Below are 22,105 nucleotides of genomic sequence, written 5' to 3'. Positions count from 1 at the left end.
TCTGGAACCAGGCTGCCCGGCCCCAATCCCGGCTCTGCCGCTTCCTGTGTGGCCTCGGGTGGGCTGAAAACTTCCCTGCGCCTCCCTTTCTCAACTATACAAGGACTTGGTGATCATCACGTAAAGGGCCGCGCACACCCCGAGGGTCAATGAGCTTTAGTTCCTCTGGCTGCTGCCCAGCCTGGCAGAGAGCAGAGCGCCTGGGCGGGGGAGAAGCAGCCGGGCAAAGGTCCGTAGAGGGACCCCCACATAATCCGTGAGTTTCCCCCAGCCCCAGGGGCTGGGTCTCCTATCTGAGGGGGTGGAGGGGGTGAAGGTGGTGGGGATGGGCCAGGTGCTTCCTGGTGGCCAGATAATCATGGAGGAGGGAGGCTGATGCTGACCCTGACCCAGGATGGCAGCAGGACCAGCCCACCCTGGGCCGCCGCCTCCTGTGCCGACTCGCAGCCTCACAGCCCGCCGTGGTTGTGCCCACCCGGAGGGTCCCAGCTGGGCGGATTTTCTTCCTTCCCCCCTCTTCCCACTGCTCCCGTTGGCTCCGCTTGGAAGACTGATGGAGTGAGGGGGGAAGCAGATGAGCCTAAACCCCATGGCACAGTATGATGCAGGGTGGGGCTCAGGCTGAGTCCAGTGGGGGCCCTGGTGAGAGGAGACAGGTGCTCCCTGGAGGCTGAGGCTGTGATGGGTCGAGCTGGCCAGGCGGGCAGCAGCCTCCAGTGCAGACAACCCCGACAGCTGTCACGGGGGTGCTATCCATGGTCCTGAGCTCGCCTGCGCTGACCAGGGTCCTAGCTCAGTCCTGGGGGTGCCCTGAGGCGGCCGCCTCTGTGGTTCAGCAGCTCATGGCCTTGTTCCCTGTGGGCCAACTCCTGGCCCCTTCCTCACCTGCCTGGGGAACCTGAGGCCTGGTGTCCTCATCTCTGGGACAGCCTTGGGCACTCAACTCCTCCAGCTGGGAGAAGGGGGCCCTGTGGCCTGTCCTGCAGGGACAGGTCCAAGCCCTGGTAGGTGTTCAGGGCGCTCTGTCAATAGGGGAACATCTCAGAGACCAGCCCACCCCCTCGGTCTCCACTCCTGGACAGGAATGTGCCCGTTGAAACCCCCCACCCTGGGACCACTGCGGATGGGCCCTCACCACCTCTCCTAGAGCTCACCTGCTTGAGGGCATCTTGACTTTGAGCTGAAGCCCACCTCCCTGTGCTCACCTGCCACCCCACCTGTCCTGCCCACGTGACCTGAGGGAGGCAGGAGGTGCCTCGTTGCAGCCAACTCTGCCGCCCAGCAGCGCCCAAGACAGAGTAGGCCCGTGGTTAGTGTCGGATCCGAACACTGTCTCTGACCTTGGCAAGTCACTCCACCTCCCTATGCTCAGTTCCCCTCTAAATAAAATGGGGGTATAGCACTCCCCGTCTCAGGGTTACTGTGAGGATCAAATTGGTTAATCCAGGCCACGGACTAGTAACGGGGCCTGTGCACACAGTAGGTGCTCAGTAAATCTTGGCTGCCAGTGTTCCTCAAAGTCAGGAGGATTTGGTGTGAGTCCCAGCGCTGTAACTTACGAGCTGTGTGTCCTCAAGCAAGTTACTTCGCCTCTCTGAGCCTGTCTTCAAATGAAGACATCATCCTCTCCCCACAGTCCTGTGGGTGATCTGGATGAGCCCAGCTGTCAAAACACCTGCACGGAGCGTGGCACTTGGTAGATGCTCTAAAATCCTGTTTCTTTCCTTCCATTTGGGTTTCCTGCCAGATGAGCAAAAGGAGATGACCCGACTGAACACGCCAGGCCTGGTTCCTGGCAGCTCTGTGAAAGGACTAGGCCAGTTGTAGGGCTCCTCACCACCAACTGGCACCCACCACCTTCCCGGGCATTTCTCAGTGACTCATCCAAACCTGAGGCCAGAACCTGGGGTGTCTGGAGCCCCACGGAGGGGTCAGACTCCTCTCCCAGGGTCTGAAGGGCCCTCAAGTAAGAATATTGTCCAGCCTTTGCCCAGGCCAGTGTCCCTGCCAAGTGCCCCCTTGACTTCTGTCTGTCCAATCCTGAGAGCCGCTCCTTCCGAGCCCTTGGGCTTCCAGAGTCCTCCTGGCGCCTGAATCCACCTCCCGGGGCTCCTGCTATTGCTTCCGGGTCCTTCCTTAGGATCAAGCGGGGAAGTCGGCGGCTCCGGATCAGAAGGCAGCGTCGTGACTTCTATGCTCCCTTCGTCTCGGGGACTGAGGGTCCTTCCAACACGAGGGTCCATGGCTCCACACGGAGAGGAGCAGAGGGGGTGGCTCAGAACAGGACAGATTCCGGGGTTCTTGGCAGATGCACGAAACCGGCGCTGTTTATTTCTTCACCTCTCATCACCCTATTCATTCCTTCGGCCCGCCTCCATCAGGCAGGGCTCCTAAGTCAAGCCTACACGCAGGGGTCGCTCTCCAGCCAGCACATTACCCAGGCCACCGGTGGGCATTCACTGAGGCCACCGGTGGGCATTCACTGAGGCCACCGGTGGGCATTCACTGAGACCTCGCTGTGTGCCGGGCACTGCAGCTATGAGGGCTGGAGAGAAGTTAGAAGCCGGTTCAGGGGCCAATCCTGGAGGAACGTCCGTATGTCTCCATTTTGTAGAAGAGCAAACACAGGCTTGGGGAGGTTAAGGTACTTGCTTAGCCACACAGGACTAGTGGGAATGAAACACATGGAAACGGAGACAGTGGGACTGCAGATGTTGGGGTCCTGCCCTAGGACAAACACGAATGGCCTGGCTGAGGGGGGGTCTGCTATACGAGGACCTCCGGGCCCCAGGAATTCTGCTTCCCCAGGCATTCCTGAGTGAGGGAGTGGCCTCATGGGACCAGCCCTGGCCAGGAGCTCCATCTGTTCCAGGTGACCAGAGTCCTGGCAAACCCTGTTCACCACAAGGCAGCGGCTGTCCCAGCTGCAGAGGGGAAAGGAAAGCGAGGCCCAGAGAGGCAGAGCTGCACTGGGAACCAGTTCTCGGACCAGCCAGGCAGTATTGGAGGGAGACAGGGCACCCATGCCACCAGCATTCCAGCGTGCCTGGGCACAAGGGTCTGGGCTGGCGGAATGCTCAGGCCAGCGCCCAAGCCCAGAAGCTCTCTCCAGGGTGAACCACCTCTCCCCCTGCTCCACAACCAGCCTCCTCCCCACTGCCCCTCTCCTTCCTCCAAATCTCTCCACCCAACCCCAGCTCCTGCCAGCTGCCACAGAGGGCGAGCACGTGCCTGGGAAGGTTGATTCCCAAGGCTAGGACCTGCCCTTGCTCCTTGGGGCTCTTCCCCTTTCCCCACTGGTCACTGGCTCACCCAGGACACCAGCTTCTGGTCCCCAGAGGCCAGTGGGCAGTGGACATACAGAACAGTTCCACTACCCCAAAACGTCCTGTGGACAGGACTGTAGGCTCAACAGATTACTCATCCTCAGGTACCAGCCAACAGGACAGCTGTGCTCAGCACTGGGGCTCACAGCTGTTGTGAGCTGGCTTCTCGATCTGCCCCCACCTCGCCTTGTTCATGTTAATGTGACGGTCACCACCACTGCATGCTTAAATATGTGCCAGCTGTTGGCTGGGCTTCATACAGACTTGACCCTCACGACCATCCTTGGAGGTAGGAATTATTATCCATACTTTACAGATGAGGAAACGGAGCTCAGAGGGTAAAGCAACTTGCAGAGCGTTTCTCTGACCACCTGTAGAAACCACTGCTCTCCAGGGCTGGAGGCCCACACAGCTTCCACTTAGCGGGACTGGGGCAGGATGCAGGCGAGGCTGGCCTGTCGCCGGCCACTGAGGCTCTGAGCAGGGCAACAGCATCAGGCTGGGCGTGAGGATGACGAATCTGTTAGCTTGCACAGCTATCTGATGACATGCGCTCTGATGGTGGAAACCTCCAGGCCTGTGGTGGCCAACCCACCAGCCACCAGCCACATGTGGCTACTGAGCACTTGAATGGACTGGTGTGCCCTAGCCGGGGAGCTCAGTTGGTTAGAACCGTGGTCGGCAAACTGCGGCTCACGAGCCACATGCGGCTCTTTGGCCCCTTGAGTGTGGCTCTTCCTAAGCCTTAGGAGTACCCTAATTAATTTAATAACAATGTACCTACCTATATAGTTTAAGTTTAAAAAATTTGGCTCTCAAAAGAAATTTCAATCGTAATGTTGATATTTGGCTCTGTTGACTAATGAGTTTACCGACCACTGGTAGAACATCAACCCAATACACTAAGGTTGTGGATTTGATCCTCGATCAGGACACGTACAAGAATCAACCAGTGAATACATATCTAAGTGGAACAACAAATCAACGTTTCTCACTGTCCCTTCCTCTCTCTCTCAAATAAAAAAATAATAATAAAGAAATTGACTGGGGAAACTGAAGCAAAGGACCTGAATAAATACTTCTCCAGAATAGACATTTCTCTAGAAAGGACATACAGATGGCCGATGGACATAAAAAATGCTCCTCACTAATCAGAGAGATGCAAATGAAAACGACAATGAGGCATCACCTCACTGAATGGCTACCATCAACAAATCAAACAACAGTGCTGGCAAGGATGTGGAGAAAAGGGAACCCTCGTGCAATGCTGGTGGGAATACAGACTGGTGCAGCCACTGTGGAGAACAGTATGAGTTTCCTCAAAAAATAAAAAAAAAAATGAACTGCTGTCTGACCCAGCGATTCCACTTCTGGGCATATAGTCTAAGAATCCCAAAACACCAATCAGGAAGAGTACACGCACCCCTATGTTCACAGCAGCACAATTTACAGCAGCTAAGATCTGGAAACAGCCCAAGTGCCCAACAGCAGATGAGTGGATTAAAAGGCTGTGGGTCATTTACACATGGAATACTACGCTGCTGTAAAAAGAGGGACCTCTTATCCTTTGAGACAGCATGGAGGGGCCCGGAGAGGATTATTCTAAGCAGAATAAGCCAGAGAAAGAAAGACAAGTATCACATGATCTCACTTCTATGTGGAATCTAATGAACAAAATAAACTGACAAGCAAAATTGAAGCAGGGGCATGGATGCATGAAAGACTGACATCTGAGAGGGGAGGGGAGGAAGGGAGCGGTTAACCAAGCATATGCATAACCCATGGACACGGACAATAGTGTGGGAGAGGCCTGGGGTGAGCAGGGGCTGGGTGCAGGAGGACAAAGGGGACAGGGAAATGGGGGACATCTGTAATGTCAACAACAAAGAAACGTATAATTTAAATAAAATGTTAGTTTTAATAGCCACATGCAGCTAGTGGCCACCCACCTAGACAGAGTAGGTTTAGAAAGAACTGGGGAGAAGGGAGGCAGGGCAGTGGGGAGGCAGCACGTGGAGGCGGCAGTGGGAGGGGCTGAGAGGAGGGCCCTGGAGCACAGCTGTGGTGCTGGGGGCAGGAGGCAGCCAGGGCACAGCAGCCCGGGACACGGCAGGGGTGGGGACAGGGAGCTGATGCTGAGGTGCTCAGTAGATACTAGAATCAGCCGTGGGCAAACTACGGCCCGCAGGCCGGATCCGGCCCGTTTGAAATGAATAAAACTAAAAAAAAAAAAAAAGACCGTGCCCTTTTATGTAATGATGTTTACTTTGAATTTATATTAGTTCACACAAACACTCCATCCATGCTTTTGTTCCGGCCCTCCGGTCCAGTTTAAGAACCCATTGTGGCCCTCGAGTCAAAAAGTTTGCCCACCCCTGTACTAGATGCTGGAGGGAGGGGGCGGGAGGAGGGACACAGCCCTGGGGGCCCCCTGATGTCGCAGACCAGCAAGAGTGAGAACTGATAGGGCTCTGTGGGTGGGTGGAGAGGGAGATCAGCTCTGGGCTTGCGCTGGGGTGCAGCAGGGAGTGCAGCAAGATGGGTGGGTGGGTCCCATGCAGCTCAGCCAGTGGAGGGACAGAGGATGCTGGGTGTCAGGAAGGGCCTCCAAGGAGAGGACATTTCAGCCAGACCCAAGGTCCAGCAGGAGCAACTGCGGAGAGTGAAGAGCAGGCCAAGGGCACAGAGGCCTGTGTGTTGGGAACCCCCGTGCCGTGCAGCAAAGTCGGGGGGGTCCTGAGTCTGGTGAGGGGCACGTAGGGTGGCAAGGGATACTCCCCACGCCTCAGGGGCTGCTTGGGCACAAGCCTGACCACCCCATCTCAGTAGCCACCCTCTTGGGTCTGTAATCCCACTGCAGGCAAACCCTCTAGCTGGGCAGGCTGGGGAGCCGTGGCCCGGAACATTCCTCCCAGGAGACGGTGCCTCTGCCAGCATCCCTTCTCGGCAGCTGCACTTACTCGTGTTCCCGCCTGACTGCATTATCCTCACAGCGGCGCGCAGTGAGGGCGCGGGCTGAGGCCCAGCTGCCAGCAGCAGGACTCACACCCACAAACCACCGCTGCGGGTCCTCACTCAGGACTTCAGGCTGCTGCCTCCAGCCTTGCCCGGTCCCCTCAGGAGCCAGTGGAGAGCTCACGGGGAGACCCCGCACCCCTCTGCACAGGCTCCCCTCTCCACAGGGCTGTGCTGCAGTGACTTACAACCAGGCCTCACTATGCCCAGGTTCCCTCCCATCCCCCACGGATTCCAAACGGAACACATCACCCATCACCCTGTACGTGCTGCATCTCCAGTAACTGAAGGGATCAGGTGCTCTAGAAAGTCGGGAAACCCCTGAGGTGAGGCCTGGACTTCAGGAGGCTCCTGCTCTGCACTGCAGACCCCGCCCCGGGCTGCCCCCGCCCACACCTTCAATCCACCTCCCGCTCTGTGAGTTCCCCCCAGCCCTGCTGGCTGGGAACAGGAGACAGGGACAGTCCCACCCTGGCTGCAGCCACCACCCCGCCCCGGGCTGCGCCGCCCCCCCCCCCCCCGCCCACCGGGGCTGCACCCCCCCACCCACCCACACCTTCAATCCACCTCCTGCTCTGTGAGTTCCCCCCAGCCCTGCTGGCTGGGAACAGGAGACAGGGACAGTCCCACCCTGGCTGCAGCCACCACCCTGGGGGTTTCTGTGGCTTCCTGCTTGCCGGCCTGACCTCCAGCCACTGGGGCCTGGCTGCGTGGGCTGGGACACCCAACCCCGCACCTCCAAGAAGGGAGGAGGCATGTCTGAGCCTCCCCTGAGCCTCCCTCTGCAGCCGCTCTAAGGGCTCTAGCTCCCTTCTCTAACTGTGCCCGCACCTGGCTTGCCCTGGAAGTGGCAGTGGGGTATCGGTCCCCCGGCCTGGGGCTTCCTGCTCCCTACACTTCACCCTGCTTCGCCCCACCTGGATTCTCCCTGGACCCCTTCCCTCCCCTGACCTGGTACCTGCCTCAAGCCCCAGGTCCGGGTCACAGGTGAGGCCATGTCCTATCCCAGCTGCTTTGCTGAGCTCCACCTTGCCTGGCCTTTACGGCTCTTTGGCAGCTGTCTCTTCCCTGGAGGCTGCCCCTGCCCCCCAAGCGCAGCGCAGGCAGCAACGAGGTGGCGACTGGCTACGTGAGGACCAGACCTCGGCCTGGCCTGGCGCCAGCTCCCTCTCCCTGCCTAGTCGCCTAACCTCTCCGGGCTTCTGTCCGTACAAAAGGGTAAGCAAGCGGCAGCGAGAGGCGTGGTGCCAGGGCGGCTGCTCCAGAGAAGGGAACGCTTGAGGTTTCCGTCCACAGGTGAGAGCCCGCCGGTACCCACCTCCCTCTGGAGCCTCGCCTGCTCCCTCTCTGGGCAGAAGGTCACCCTGGACTGTGCTCTCACTCAAGGGGGCTCCTGGACATTTTCAGGACACAGACGGAAACAGGCGCGAGGAACACCAAGAGCTTGACACAAACTCCAGCAGTGGGGCCTGGATCCTGACTGCCCTCCTGCACGGGGGCGAGTTCAGCAGCCTGTGGGGCGGGGGCTCCCAGGGAGTGGGAGCAGAGACTGGGCTGTGTGTGGCTGATCCTGGAAACTGGGGGGCCCAGGAGACCCTCAAACAGCTCCTGCATTGCCTGGCGCGATGCTCCAGCCCACTACAGCAAGCCATTCATTCCCGGGTGGGAACTGCCCTCCCCAGGCTCCTCTAGGAGGTGAAGACATAACCTGGCTCAGAAGGGGTGGGGCGGCGGAGCTGCGAGCTTGCATGCTGCTGGCGGGGTGTGGGGGTGCACTGAGGGCCTTTAAATGCGCTGTCCCCTAGGTCAGGGTCTCCTTCTCCCTCCTCACACCCAGCTCAGCCCTTGCCTCCCCTGGCGGGGGCTGCCCTCCACCCCAGCTGCTCAGGAGCCCCCATCAGCCTGGAGAGAAGCTTCCCATCGGCCCCTCTTGCCCTGAAGGCCGTGAGTGCCCCAGTCCTGCTCCCGAGCTGGACGCGTGGTGAATGCCAGAGGTGAACGTGCAGCGAACACTGTCCTCCGTGCCTCAGTGTCTCCATCTGTCAGATGGGACAATGGCCACCAAGTAGGGGAGCTGAGGTCTGAGGACAGCTGAGAATGCCAGGCGCGGGGGCTCCCCAAGGGCTCAGGGGCCTGGCCATCTCTGTAGGGAGAGCCTGGCTGGGACCGACGGTTGGGAGGGCAGGGGCAGGTGGAATGCCGGGAGGAAGGAGAAAGGAGGAACTGAGAGATCAGAGTCCAGCCGAGGTGGGGGTCAAGCCAAGGGGTAAAGGCATAAACCTGGAGGAGCGGCACACGCCTATAATACATAATAATTAACTGAGCAAAGAATAAAACATTAACAGACCTGCTGATTAGAGAAAGGACCCAGTCCTTGGATAAATGTTGACCAAGCCGTGCCCCACGCAGGCTTATCACTCACATCCTTACAGAACCCAGAGGCCCGATACCTCCCAAACACTGAGCCTCCAGGCCCAACAGCTCAGCCTGCCCTGTCCAGAGAAGAGAAGGCAGCAAGCAGACAAGCCCAGGGGGCCGGAGGCCGAGACCAGCTCTGTCCGGCCTCAGTTTCCACGTCTGTGGGATGGAGATCAGGATGCCCACGCCTCCCAGGCTCACTAGAAGGAAAAGCAAGGCCAGTGAGTCCCGAGCTGGGTGCTTCCTGTCCGGACAAGAGCGGAAACTCATTTCTGGGCCCAGGCTGTGCAAGATGCCCCCAGGCCCAACCTCTCAGGAGGCGAAGGGGGCGGGGCACCACGTTGGGACCACAGCTCCCTGAAATATGGAGTCACGGGGAGCTGGATTCAAATCCTGCCTGCCCCTCCTCAGCCGTGTGATCAGGTCACTTAATATCCCCGGGCCCCAGTTCCCAGCTGCAGCGTGGGACCGACCAGCCCCTCCTGTGAAATGAGGTCACGTCCAAAGAGTCTTGACACAGACCAGGCCTCCAAGCTGAGACTCATGCACCCCCTCCACGCCTCACCGTTTGGGGCGCTCACGGGAAGGTCTGTCGTCACCTCCCTCGAAAATGGTCCCAACGACTCACCCCTATCCTCCTCCTCACTGGCCTCCCTCCTGCCTCCTCCTTTCTTAAAATTCCATCTTGAAATTCTTAAGTTTTGAACAAGAGGCCCTGCATTGTCATTGGTCCCTGGGCCCCACAAAGTCTGTCACCGCCAAGTTCTCATCAGGCCATGTCTCCCCTGTGCGACACCCCCTCGGACCCCCGTTTTCCTCTGGCCCCGCACACTCAGAGTGAAATTCAGACTTCTCTCTGGGTCCACAGGCCCTGCCAAGCTGGCCCCCGCCTCTCTGCTGACCTCACCTCCCGTCCACTCTGCTCCAGCCACAGTCCCTGCCTTTCTGTCCCTCCCACACCCCAGGTCCTCCTGTCTCAGGGTCCTCGCACTGGCTGTTCCCTCCACCTAGAATGCCCTTCCCTCAGATCTCCCCATGTCAGCCACCTCCTCAGAGAGGCCTTCCTGACCAGCCAGCTGCTGCGACTGTCCCCTCCCAGGCCATCTGCTCCACAGCACTCCTCGCTGTGGAAGCTGTCTGTCTCCCCCACCCACACCCTGCTGGCTCGGAATGTCAACAACTGGAGAGCAGGGTCACTGTGGGCCTTGGTTACTGGTCACCGCTGCCCCACACCCCCTGACAACGCCTGGCCTGGGCACAGCGCTCCATCAACAGCTGCCGGGTGACAGCGGAGCTCTTACGAGAACTGGTGACAGATTCTGAGTGACAAGTATCGTCTGGTCTGGGGTGGGGGGGCAGCAGGCCTGGCCAGTGCGTGCCCACGCCTAGCAGGGGTCTCCTAGTCCCGTTGAGATCAGTCCCATCCGGCCCCGGCAGCCCCGGCAGTGCCAGCCCCTCCCTCCAGGCTGCCTGTCCTGCAGGGACAATATACAAAAGGCCACTTCAGTGCGCAAGTCTCCAACCCAGAAGGCCCGAGGCGGGGAAGGGAGGGGAGGGCACACCCCACCCCTCCTCTGTCCTCAGGGGGCCTTCCCCAGCACAGAGCCACAGAACCCAACTAAGGCTGGAAAGCTTGGTTCCAGGCATTGCATCCTGGGGCCTCGGCATGGGGGGCGCCCCCATGCAAAGTGGAGGCCAAGGCTGGTTGACGTGGCGCTCCCCTGGGCACTTCCCCTTGTGTGCGGGGTGGCAGGTGGTGGAAACACCTGTGGACTGAGAGGCCGAGTGTCAGCTGGGCTAAGGGAGACAGAGGAGCGGGGGGCGGGGGGGGGGGCAGGCCACAGGGCGGGCTGGGCCTGCACTCTAGCGGGTTTCCATCCTGCCTGGGACCCTCCGCTGCTAAACGAGGCACAAAGACCTCGCTCAGATTGTTCCAACCACCTCGGCTGATGGCCCGTGACCTGAGCCGACACCCAGCGACGCTGGACGATGTCGGGAGTTCCCAGCATTCCCCTTTCTGGGCCACATCAGCGATGTGACCACCCACCCAGCCGCACACGCCAGGAGTCCCCACCTCGATGACCCCGCACACCTCTCACCTAGCCCCGCCGAGTCCATGTCCTATACATTTCAAACCCCCCCTCCCAGTGCCACTGTCCCATGCTGGCTGCACCACCACCAGCGCTCACCTGGACGGCACAGCAGCCTCACAGCCTCATCCCCACGAGCCAAGTAACAGCCATACCTGACGCTGCCCCTCCCACCCTGGAACTCATCCCTCAGAACAAAGTCCAAATCCTCCAGGAGGCTCCAAGTCGGTGCATAATCTTACACCCCTGTCCCATGCCCGTCTCAGGGGGGGTCAGCTGGCCTGCACGTCCTCCAGGGCTGCACCCTGGAGAGACCCTGGCCTGCACCCCCAGCACCCCCCAGCCCCCACGGAGGCTGTGCTGCCCAAGTTTCCTGGGCTGCTCCAGCCTGACACAAGGGAGGTGTCAACCTGTTTGTTGAATGAATAAATGACTCTCCCCCAAATCCACACACCTGCACCTTTCAGTAAATGCTGCTGCCTCTCAGGCCTGGTCTGGGGCTTCGAAAAGTGTGACCTGCACTGTGACATGGGCTCGCACCCTCCGATGAGCTGGCTCATCTCCATCAATTCCCAGGGTCCCTTCCAGTGTGTGTGCGCGCGCGCGGAGGGGTGGGGGGGGGGGTGGGGGGGTGGAGAAGGGAATGAAATGACTCCAGCCTTCAGAGTCCTCTGAGCAACATGGCGGGGGATGGCCAGGAGGAGGTAGGGGAAGGAAGGGAATGGAAAATGAGGCCCCGGCTCCTAGTGGGTTAGGTTCCTCCCCATAGCAGCGGATGGCTGTGCGCCAGGCACACAGTAGGTTCTCAGCAAGTCACTGCTGAGTGCAGGAATGACCTTGCAATCTGGCTCTGGGACCCCAAGCAAGAACTTGACCCTCCCCAGCCTGTTTGCTGAGACATAAAGGGAGGCTGGCAAGACCCATCGACAGGGTCCACAAAAGGATGTGGGGAGGTAACGAGCTGCACCTGGCTGAGCCTGCAGCTCCGGGATCCGGGAACCTGAGCGCCACCATCAGCCTCCGACGGGGCACGGTCTGGATGGGGCAGGTGCACAGCTGGTCGCTCTGGGCACACAGGCGCTCTGGGCTCCTGGCGAGCCTCCACGGAGCTGGAACAATGACCCCTTTCTCTTTCCCTCCCCAGTTACTGTCTGCCCACCCCTGCCTGCAAGGACAGCAGCCCCCGGGGTGAGGACCTGACTGTCTCCACTGGGGACGCTCAGTAGGCCCTCACCACGTAGCAGGAACGCCACGCAGGGCTCCGGCGCTGGGCCCCCGCTCCTTAACACCATGGGAGCCACCCATGTGCGCCGGCTCCGTTAATTACTTAGTCCTTGCCACCTGCTGCATCCAGTGCTCCCAAACAGGCCCCGAGGGCTCGAACGTCCCAGTCCCACCGACTGTGGGAAGGAGAGGGAGAAGGAGACAGCAGCGACAAAGCCATCCCCCCAAGTGAGGTCCAGGAGTGGGGCGGCCAGGGTCCTCGTCTCAGCAACCTCTTGGGAGGCCCTGGGCTTCCACAGCAGTGCCCCTTCCCCAGTCTGTGCTCCATCTCAGCTCAGCCCCACAGCCCACATCCCAGGTGAGGAAACCAAGGCTTGGGGAGGGGACATGACTTCCAAGGTCAGGCACCAGTGGGGCCGGCTCAGCGGAGACCAGAGAGTGACTATTGCTCACCAAAGCTCAGAGCCCCGGGGCCACCGCTGGCTGGGAGGGGCGGGAATGGCTTCCCCCGAGGATGGCAACACCAGGTGGAGGGCTGGCTTTCGAGGGAGAGGGCCGGGCACAGCGAAGGCCAGAGGTGGGCAAAGAGGACCGTGTGCAGAAAACACTAACGGTCCCAGGCTGGAATGCGGGGTGCAGGGCAAAGAGGAGCGAAGGCCAGAGCAGCGCCAGAGGGAGGAGGTCAGAGGTTTGGACTGAATTCAGGCAGAACTGCATCCCAGTAGCCCCAGGGCTGGACACCCACTGACCCAATTTCCGGGAACGAGAGACAGGCAACTGACACGCAAGCTGTTGCAGCAGGCGCCCCTGCTCTGGGGGATGTGCCGGGGGCTAGACAACGCCCACGGGTGAGGCCCAGCACCTGGGTGACCCCAGAATCGGACAAATGGTGAGCGGGCTGTTCTCAGAGCATCTCTCTTACTTACCTCTCTCCTTTAAAATATAACTTCAATAAATAAATAAATAAAAATAAATAAATAAATAAAATATAACTTCGACCCTAGCTGGTTTGGCTCAGCGGATAAAGCATCGGCCTGCGGACTCAAGGGTCCCAGGTTTGATTCTGGTCAAGGGCATGTACCTGGGTTGCGGGCACATCCCCAGTAGGGGGCGTGCAAGAGGCAGCTGAATCGATGTTTCTAACTCGCTATCCCTCTCCCTCTCCCTTCCTCTCTGTCAAAAAATCAATTAAAAATATATTTAATAAAATAAAATAAAATATAACTTCATCTTTTTGGTTACAGACATTCTAGAAAATCTGGCAATCACAGTGAAAGAAATAGGACAATATCACGCACCAGCCTGCCACCTCTCAGGCTAACGTTTTGGCCTAAGTGCTCACAGATTTTTTCCCCAGTGTTGCCTTTTTGCTGGAATGAATTATCAACATGGATTTTCTGCCAGCTTTTGGGTGCACGCACTTTCTCTAAGGAGCGATGTCCACTGAGGACCAAAGTGCCGACCTGAGCCCTGGGACTTCGCTCTCTCCGACTCCTTCCATCCCCTCCACAGACCTGACCTGGATCCCGCTGAGAACGGCTGCAGCTTGGGATGGGGGGGGGGGGCCGGAGCGCAGCCAGGCTCCCCACCTACACACGCAAAGGGGACCCACGGCCACGCTCCGTGACACTGCGGGTCAGTCCCAAGTGCCCAGGCCTCAATGTTCCCTTTGTGAAAGGGGTGGCTTCAGCTGGCCCCGTGGCCTCAAGGCTCCCAGCCGGGCCCCTCTCTGAGTTGAGGGGACAGTCTCCTGGGCTGGGCTGCACCTTACAGCTGCTTCTGAGAACCTCCCAGGAGGCCCCTTGGTCTTGCCCAGACTCCATCCCTTTGTCACCCAGCCAGAAGGGATGGCACAGTAAGCTCTATGGATGGCCTGAGTGACCACCCGAGTCCCCCGGCCCAGTCCTCTCCCTGACTGCACCGGCATGTCCTACCAGGCCCTGATCAGACCTGCCTTTCCCGCAGGTTCTCACATCCCCTGGGGATGGGCATCAGGCATGACTCCTGGAGGAACCTTTGGGACAAGCCAGGAGTGGAGGGGAGGGCATTCCGGACAGAGGAACAGCACCTGCAAAGGCCCGAGGGGAAAGCCAGCGTCTGGACTTCTGGTCCGGATGGGGGTGCTGGTGCATCGCCCCACCCCACATGCCAGTGCTACAGGCAGCAACCCGGGGTTCAGTCACATGCCCCCCCAGTCGTGGCCAAAAGGCCATGGCCTGTGGCCCCAAACACTTCTGACAGCCTGAGGAGGCCTGGTCCCTGGGCACCTGTAGGAGGGCGTCCGCCTGGGTGCCCTTCAGGGCCAGCCCCGCTGGTTAGTGACTCTAACGGTGGTCATTCTGCGGAGCCAAACCCACCTGCAGGTGTCCCTGACCTCCAGGCATGGCACAGCGTCAGGCTCCCTGGTCCTCACCTGGGGCGACAGGCTGTTACCTCGGACCAGTCACCCACACTCTGTGGGCCTCAGCTTAGAGACCAGAGACTGTCCTGGGCTCTCCCGAGGACCAGATGCGGCCACACTGTGCGCTCAGGCCTGGCTCTGCCCCCACTGGCCCCGTGATGCCTCCCACCAGCCTGGGCTGAGGCTCTCCCCTCACCGCCGCCCCTACAGACGCGGTGCGCCCTCGGGGGCGGGTCTTCTGAGCAGGGACACGGGCACAGGTGCAAGGGGAGGGCCACGCCTCCGGGCCACGTGAGGACCGAGGGGGACGATGGGTGTGAAGGTGCTTTCTGAACTGCAGGTGCCACGCAGGCTCATTCACGCTGAGCCAGCCGGGCAGACTCCGACCCGAAGACCTACCTCCTGGCTGTGTGACCCTGACAAGTCACCTTCGCTGTCTGGGACTCAGTTTCCACACGATGGGATGGGGGTTGCTTGGGCACCACTGCCCACGGCCCCTGAAACACTGAAATGAAATCACGCAAAACAGCATCTTGTGGGGAAGGTGCCTCTTCAGTCTTTCACCTAAACCAGCCACACGGCCCTGCTTCCGGAAGTGGCCCTCACCCGCCACTCCCACAATCACCACTCAACAAACACGCAGGAAACGTGGATCGAATACTTTCTGCGTCAGGCATGGTGCCAGCCCCCGCATGTGCCCGTGTGCCCAGCCCGGGAGCCCACCCTTCCCGCCATGGGCAGCTCTCCTTGCTCCCCTTCCCTGGCACCATCATTCACCAGCCGCGATCCGCACAGGCAGCAGGAGGGCAGCCACTAGGGACTTACCCAGAGCATCAGGGGGCCCGCGGAGCAGCAGGTGCTCCTGGAAACAGGCAACAGGGGTAGCAGGTGGGGGTCATCATGGTGTGTGCAGAGCTAGGGGTTGGGGGGAGCCCAGGCCCAGAACACAGGCAGGGCTGAGTCATGAGATCTGGACCCCAGAGGGCAAGAGGTCTCATAAGGCGGTCTGAACTCCATGGGGCCAGGCAGTGGTTCTTGGAGCCCACAGGCCTCTAAATCCCCAGAGCAGCATCTTAAAAACTGGGCTCCCACCCGCCCTCCTATGTTGGGGGGGTGGGGGAGGGGCCTGGAAAATAGATACTGTCCTCAAGCCGTGCAGGTGAGGCTGAGCAAGGCTTTCAGTGGCAGGGCCCCAGGACTATGGGGAGACTGGAGTGACACCAGGGCCTGGAGGAGTGTGACCTGGAGGACAGGACACGGTGAAGCAACTGTTTCATTCTAAGCCTCAGAGTGGTCCCCTCTGGGTGACCGAGGGGACCTAGATAGGCAGCCCTGTCTTGGGTCCCACAGGCTGGTGACAATCCCAGCCCTACCACTTCCCAGCCCTGAGCCCCGGGCCCCAGGTCCCCTCAAATTGCCAAAGAGGGATAAATAAATAATAGTACCTATGTCCCCGGAAATTAGGATAACTCTATGGGATAATGAAGGCAAAGTGCTTGGCCCAGCAACTAGCACATAATAAGCGCTCAATAAATAGCAGTGTATTATGATGACTGGGATGTTGAGGAGGGGAGAACAGGCTGCAAAGTCATCTATCATGGGCCTCTGTCAACCAGAATCCGGGAGCCTGCCGCTGCCTCCACCTCCCCTCGCCCCCACTGCTCAGACTCTGTGCTCCCTCTGGGACACACTGGGAGGCCTGCCCAAAAGGGCAGCTGGAGGGCAGGCCCTGAGGCCACAGTGTCAGCCAGCTCCAGCATCCAGGCCTGGCCCTAACCCTGGCCCACCCACACCCCCAGGCATTTCCATTTCAGTGGGAACCAAAGTCTGGAGCCAAAAAGTTCTAAATTCCTAAAATAACAAAGTAATTAGGTGTGTACATGATTCCTATTGTTCTAATTTTATTTTTAGAGAAAAGCTCAAAATAAGTGAGGAATTTTGATTTCCAGGGACCCTGTTAACTTCTGAAAATAAGTGAGAAATTTCCATTCCAACAGGGAACTTTCCATTTCAGGGACCCTGTTAACCTCCTGGATTATGGGCAAGGCCTTGGGGCCCTGCGGGTCCCTTCTAGACCACAGGAGGGTGCTCCACTAGCCCTCCACCCGGCCTGCTTCCCGCTGGAGGGAGACTCTCAGCCCTCCAGAAGCCTCTTTCCCCTTCTGGGAGGTGGGGACAAGCAGGGTCCCTGTGACCATCCGCCATAGCCCCGAGGCTGCCCTCTGAAGGGTCCGTCTCCTCCATCGGGGGTGGAGAAAGAGGAGTAATGGACAGAAGAGCAGGGCTGCTCGCTTGGGCTGAGAATCATTCATCCACTCATTTGAGCGCCTGCAGGTCTGTGGAACTCAGTCCAGGGCAAGCATGTCAAACTCACGGTCCACTATGAATATTTTTGCAGCCCAGCTAATACAACGGTTATGTAAGAAACATTTTAATAAAAATTTCGTAACTTAATTTTTACAATATCCTGTTATACATAATTATTAATAATGAACTACAATGTTAGCTAATGACTGATTACTGTAATCGTGTTGCATTCATTTCCCTTACGCACCTTACGCGAAGGTGCACCATTTGTCGCCACTAATACTAGCAGCAAATATTTTAGCAGCTGGTGGCCACGTCATTAGTCTTGTACTGACTTGTTTGGTGTGCACAACAGGAATATTTTGCTTTTGGAGAACAAGAAAAATAGTTTTATCTGCGTTGTGCTTATTAATTTGTGCAATTATTCAGTGTCTGGTAAGTTAATGTTCAAGAAAAAAATATTAATTTTTATTAAAATGTTCTATTATTTTTTTTTAAATATATTTTATTGATTTTTTTACAGAGAGGAAGGGAGAGAGATAGAGAGCTAGAAACATCAATGAGAGAGAAACATCGATCAGCTGCCTCCTGCACATCTCCTACTGTGGATATGCCCGCAACCCAGGTACATGCCCCCGACCGGAATCCAACCCGGGACCCTTCAGTGCGCAGGCCGACGCTCTATCCACTGAGCCAAACCGGTTTCAGCTAAAATGTTCTATTATTTTGTTAACAATGGCTCATTTATTTCAGCCCTTTGTATTCAGCATGTCTCTATCGAAATAAACCTACGTTTCTATGAAAATTGAAGCTTTTGTTTTTTTGCGGCCCACACACATGTAAACCGTGTTTATTCGGCCTGTGTTAGCCTTTGAGTTTGACATGCTTGGTCTAGCTCAGTGGTTCTCAACCTGTGGGTCGCGACCCCTTTGGGGGTCAAACGACCCTTTCACAGGGGTCGCCTAAATACATCCTGCATATCAGATATTTACATGACGATTCATAACAGTAGCAACATTACAGTTATGAAGTAGCAACGAAAATAATTTTATGGTTGGGGGTCACCACAACATGAGGAGCTGTATTAAAGGGTCGCGGCATCAGGAAGGTTGGGAACCGCTGGGCTCTAGCGGGAACCGTGTGATAACAAGCAGGTACAGACACAGGAGGTTGCTCTGTGGGCCCACAGCGGAGATCAGGACTCACACAGCTTCCCTACACAAGTGATGCTCAAGCTCAGACGGGAAGGATGGGTCAGCGCTAACAAGACACTGTGCCTCAACTTTCCCATCTGCAAAGAGGATTATCATGGTGCCTTTGTCGTGGGTTGCTGTAGAGATGCAATAAATGTTATTTATTAATATATTTTTAAAATATATTTTGATTTTTTACAGAGAGGAAGGGAGATAGTTAGAAACACTGATGAGAAACATTGATCAGCTGCCTCCTGCACGCCCCCTACTGGGGATGTGCCCGCAACCAAGGTACATGCCCTTGATCGGAATCGAACCTGGGACCTTTCAGTCCACAGGCCGACGCTCTATCCACTGAGCCAAACCAGTCAGGGCTTTATTAATATTTTTTAACATATATTTATTGATTTTAGAGAGGAAGGGAAAGGGAGAGAGATAGAAACATCAATGATGAGAATCATTGATCGGCTATCTCCTGCATGCCCCCTACCAGGGATCCAGCCCACAACCTGGGCATGTGCCCTTGACCAGAATTGAACCTGGGACCCTTCAGTCTGCAGGCTGATGCTCTATTCACTGAGCCAAACTGGCCAGGGCACTTATTAATATTTTTATGGCCCAGCTGGTGGGGCTCAGTGGTTGAGCACCAATTTATGAACCAAGAGGTTGAGGTTTGATTCCTGGTCGGGGCACATGCCCAGGTTCCAGGCTCGATCCCCAGTGTGGGGAAGGCAGGCAGCTCCCCAAAACAAGGAAGGGCTTAGCATAGAAGAAGCAACAGGAGAGCCTAGGCTGGGCTGCTTCGGCTCACTGAGAAGTCAGAGAAAAGGGGGCCCTGGAGACAGGTCCAGGCGATTAGAGCTGCTGCTGCCCTTTGCTCCCCTAGTTGTGCAGCTTGTGGGGTCCCTTAGAGTTTAGGAGATGCGTGTCTGTGGAGGAAGAAGGAAAAGGGAAAGGCATGAGTTTGCTCCCAGGAGGGAGGGAGAGCATGCCTGGGTCTTCTGGGTCCTTTGTTTTGAGGTTTTTATCTCTTTTTTAAGAAAGAATAGTTTATTGATTTTGAAAGAGAGAGGGAGAGGGACAGAGAGAGAAACATCAATGTGAGAGTGCTGCCTCCTGCATGCCCCCTCCAGAGATCAAGCCCGCAACCCAGGCAAGTGCCCTGACTGGATTCGAACCAGCAACCTCTTGGTGCGCAGAAAATGCCCAACTAGCTGAGCCACACTGGCCAGGGCTTTTATCTCCCTCTTGCAGATGGGAACTCTAGGGGAGGTCTTAGAGTTTCAGCAGAATATTCTTCCGTTTTCCAGTTGTGACTTTCAAGATCGTGGTTTCTACTGATTGGTCAGTGCCAGGGCAGGGGGTCATTAGTCATTGCAGCTGGGCCTGGCATCACCCACCTGGCTTTGCGGCTTTTCTGGGCCTGGAGCGGAAATACAGCTGAGGCCTGGATGTTATCTCTAGGGAGGCCAGGTGTTCCTCTATCTGTCTCCATTTCCCCATTATTCTACTTGCCAAGAACATTTCCCAGCTTCTTACTATCCTGCCTCAGATGGAAGAGACACTCAGGTAGAGGGAACAGCAAAAGCGAAGGAAAAGAAGTTGAGTCTTGGGACCTCTCTGGACCACATGTCAGAGCTCTGTTAAGCTAAAGCTTGGGGCCCAGCAAGACCATTCTGTGCAAGCCCCAAGGCCAGGTCAAGCTCAAGGGGAGTTCCTGGGAGAAGGGGCTAATGCAGGAGTGAGGCGGGGTTAGAGGTGTGGAGCCCCAGGGAAGGAAGACACCAGCCCTCCATTCCCTCCGATCTCAGTCCCACTTCAGGTACTTATTCGGGGTGGTCCCTGGCCCCACCCTCCGCCTGCCTAATGCCAACCCCTGAACGCCCTTCTCCAGTACAGCATGGCTGGCAGCTCCCCAAATCCATCTGACCGACGGTGCCTGAGGCCTCTCCTTCTTGTTCACCCATCATTTATTAAGCACCTACTAAATGCTGGGTGCTGAAGCTAGCCTGTACCTGATTCCATTATGAGATCGTTAAGCTGTTGGCAGCTTGAAACGGACCCTGCCGGATTTACACCACAGAGATGGGCCAACACTGCTCATCAGAGAGCCAGCTGCCAGCATACCACTGCCCCTGCCCAAGCCACGGACCCAGAAAGGCAGGCCCCTGCCTATGGGGACCCACAGACAGGAGGAGGAGACAACAGGGATGTGGACTACACATGCACTGGGGCAGGCTGGGCAGTCTCTGAGGGAGGAGGGGTGGGAATAGATTCATTCTAGAAGGAGAGTAGTGAACACCCACCAGAAACTGAACCAAGCTGTTCAAGTAGCAATAGTGTGTGCCGTCCCCATCTTACAGACAAGGAAACGGACAGGAAGAGGCGGGGTTACTTGTCACAGTCACACAACAATGAGTGGGAGGGCTAGGACTGAAGCGGGGCCACTGGATCTGGGAGCCTTCTCCATCCTCCACGTCTGACCGCCCCTGGCGCAATGACTGCGACTCTCTCTTTGCCCCTCAGCAGACAGCACAGGGCTGGGCACACTGTGGGCGCCCAGTGGTATCTGCTGCCCAACTGGATTCTAACAGCCTGAGGGCACAGCGTGCATCCTCTCCACCTGGCCGCCTGGCACAGTGCCCCTCACAGGAGGACATCGTGTTTGTTGACCCGAATGTCTGAAGAAACTTCTGGAAAGGAGCCCTGGTCCCCACGTGGTGGACTAGAGCTGGCTGGGAGGGGGTGCGCCAAGCAGAAAGGGGAACAAAGAGGCTTTGGCCTTGGAGAGCACAGCAGGGTCCCTTGAATGCCATGGCTGGGGGCCAGAAGGTGGTGGCGGCCCAGAGGGGCAAGAGGCGGAGGTCTGTGAGGACTCCCCTGCCCCCAGCCGCTCCTCACTGCTCTCTCCTCTCCTCCCAGAAGGAGGACGTGCACTCAGCGCCCCCAGCCTCTGGCTCCCTCCGTCACATCCAGCCCCACATGATCCTCACCACCACCGGGTGACGTGAGCCTGGCCTGCCAGCTGGCATCGATGTCCTCGTTTTACAGGTAAAAATACCATCGCAGCAGCCGGTCATTTCCCGAGCTGCTTCTCAGGTGCCAGGCGCATCGTCGCGTGGAAGGCTCTCCGCATGTGACAGACGTGGACAATGAGACTCAGAAAGCTGGTCCCATGACCACAGAGCAGGGATCCCCAGGGAGGGTCGGGCAGCCCTGGCCGCAGCAGGGCAGACCCTCAGAAGGGGGCGCGGAGCCAGCCAGCATCGCCCTCGGCCATCAGGACAGAGTTCCAGCGCCAGGTGTGAGAGTGACCCAGCCATCTCTTCTGTCCAAGAAAGGAGCTCGCCGCCATCGGAGGTTCTGCGATCTTGGTATGACCTTCAGGCTCTCAGGGGGGCTGCCATCTTAGGCCCTGCCTTACTTTCCCCAATAATGGGAATCTGAGCTCTGAACCCTGACTAATCAGGTGAGAGTTCAGAGTGAGGGGCAGGGCAGAGCCCGGGTGAGGAAATAAAACCCCAGCGAGCGGACTTCCCGCTGGGTGTGCTTCTGCCCACGGGCTCCAGCTGGCGGGAGCACCCTTCCGCGGAAGTCACTCTGCCTTGGCCACCCAGTCTCGAGTGTTTGTCTCATTCCTGCCGCGCTGTTGAGAGCATTCCTAACAGGTGCGGCCCGCGGCCTCCTCCCCACCTGGCCCTCCTCCCCGGCCTCGGCTCCTTCTGGCCACTTGCAGAGCTTGACCACCCCCACCTCCATCTCTCCACACACACCAGGCACTCACATCTCTAAGCCTTTGCTCATGCCATTCCCTCAGCCGGAATGCCCTTCCCACGTTCTCCATCCAGTGATCGAACTCCTCCAGCTTCCTGTTATCATCTCTTCCAGAAAGTTCGCTCTCCCCCTTGGGCTGGCAGCCCCTCTTTCCAACTTTCCCAGGACCCTGCGCTCTGTCCCCAGCACTGGGAAGCATTGATGACTCCACAGAATTGCCAGCTGGGGGTGGGGGAGGAGTCGTCTCGCTCTTCCCTCCATCCTCAGCTTGGCCCCATGCCCGGATCTTTAGTAACTGCCCCTGGAGGTGACACACCAGAGCCCAAAACTCCCCCATCCAGGCAGATCCCGACTGGC

The 22,105-nt window shown here is 57.8% G+C and overlaps 1 protein-coding gene across 2 annotated transcripts in view; it reads right to left on the bottom strand.

Moving 5' to 3' along the window:
* The window catches only part of MGAT3 (beta-1,4-mannosyl-glycoprotein 4-beta-N-acetylglucosaminyltransferase), a 31,334-nt gene that overhangs the window by 8,137 nt on the left and 1,092 nt on the right, over positions 1–22,105 (bottom strand). Inside the window, exon 1 of one of the 2 annotated variants that reach the window (XM_036300944.1) lies at positions 10,949–11,020. The exons of the other annotated variant lie outside the window; for it this stretch is intronic. The gene's annotated coding sequence lies outside the window, so the exon portion shown is untranslated. Of the gene's footprint in view, positions 1–10,948; positions 11,021–22,105 lie in introns of those variants that run through there. 2 annotated transcript variants of the gene reach the window in all.

The sequence above is a fragment of the Myotis myotis genome, unplaced genomic scaffold, assembly GCF_014108235.1.
Source record: "Myotis myotis isolate mMyoMyo1 unplaced genomic scaffold, mMyoMyo1.p scaffold_m19_p_3, whole genome shotgun sequence".
Lineage (NCBI taxonomy): Eukaryota > Metazoa > Chordata > Mammalia > Chiroptera > Vespertilionidae > Myotis > Myotis myotis.
Note: the sequence above shows the minus strand (reverse complement) of the source record. Positions and strands in the feature narration are given on the sequence as shown.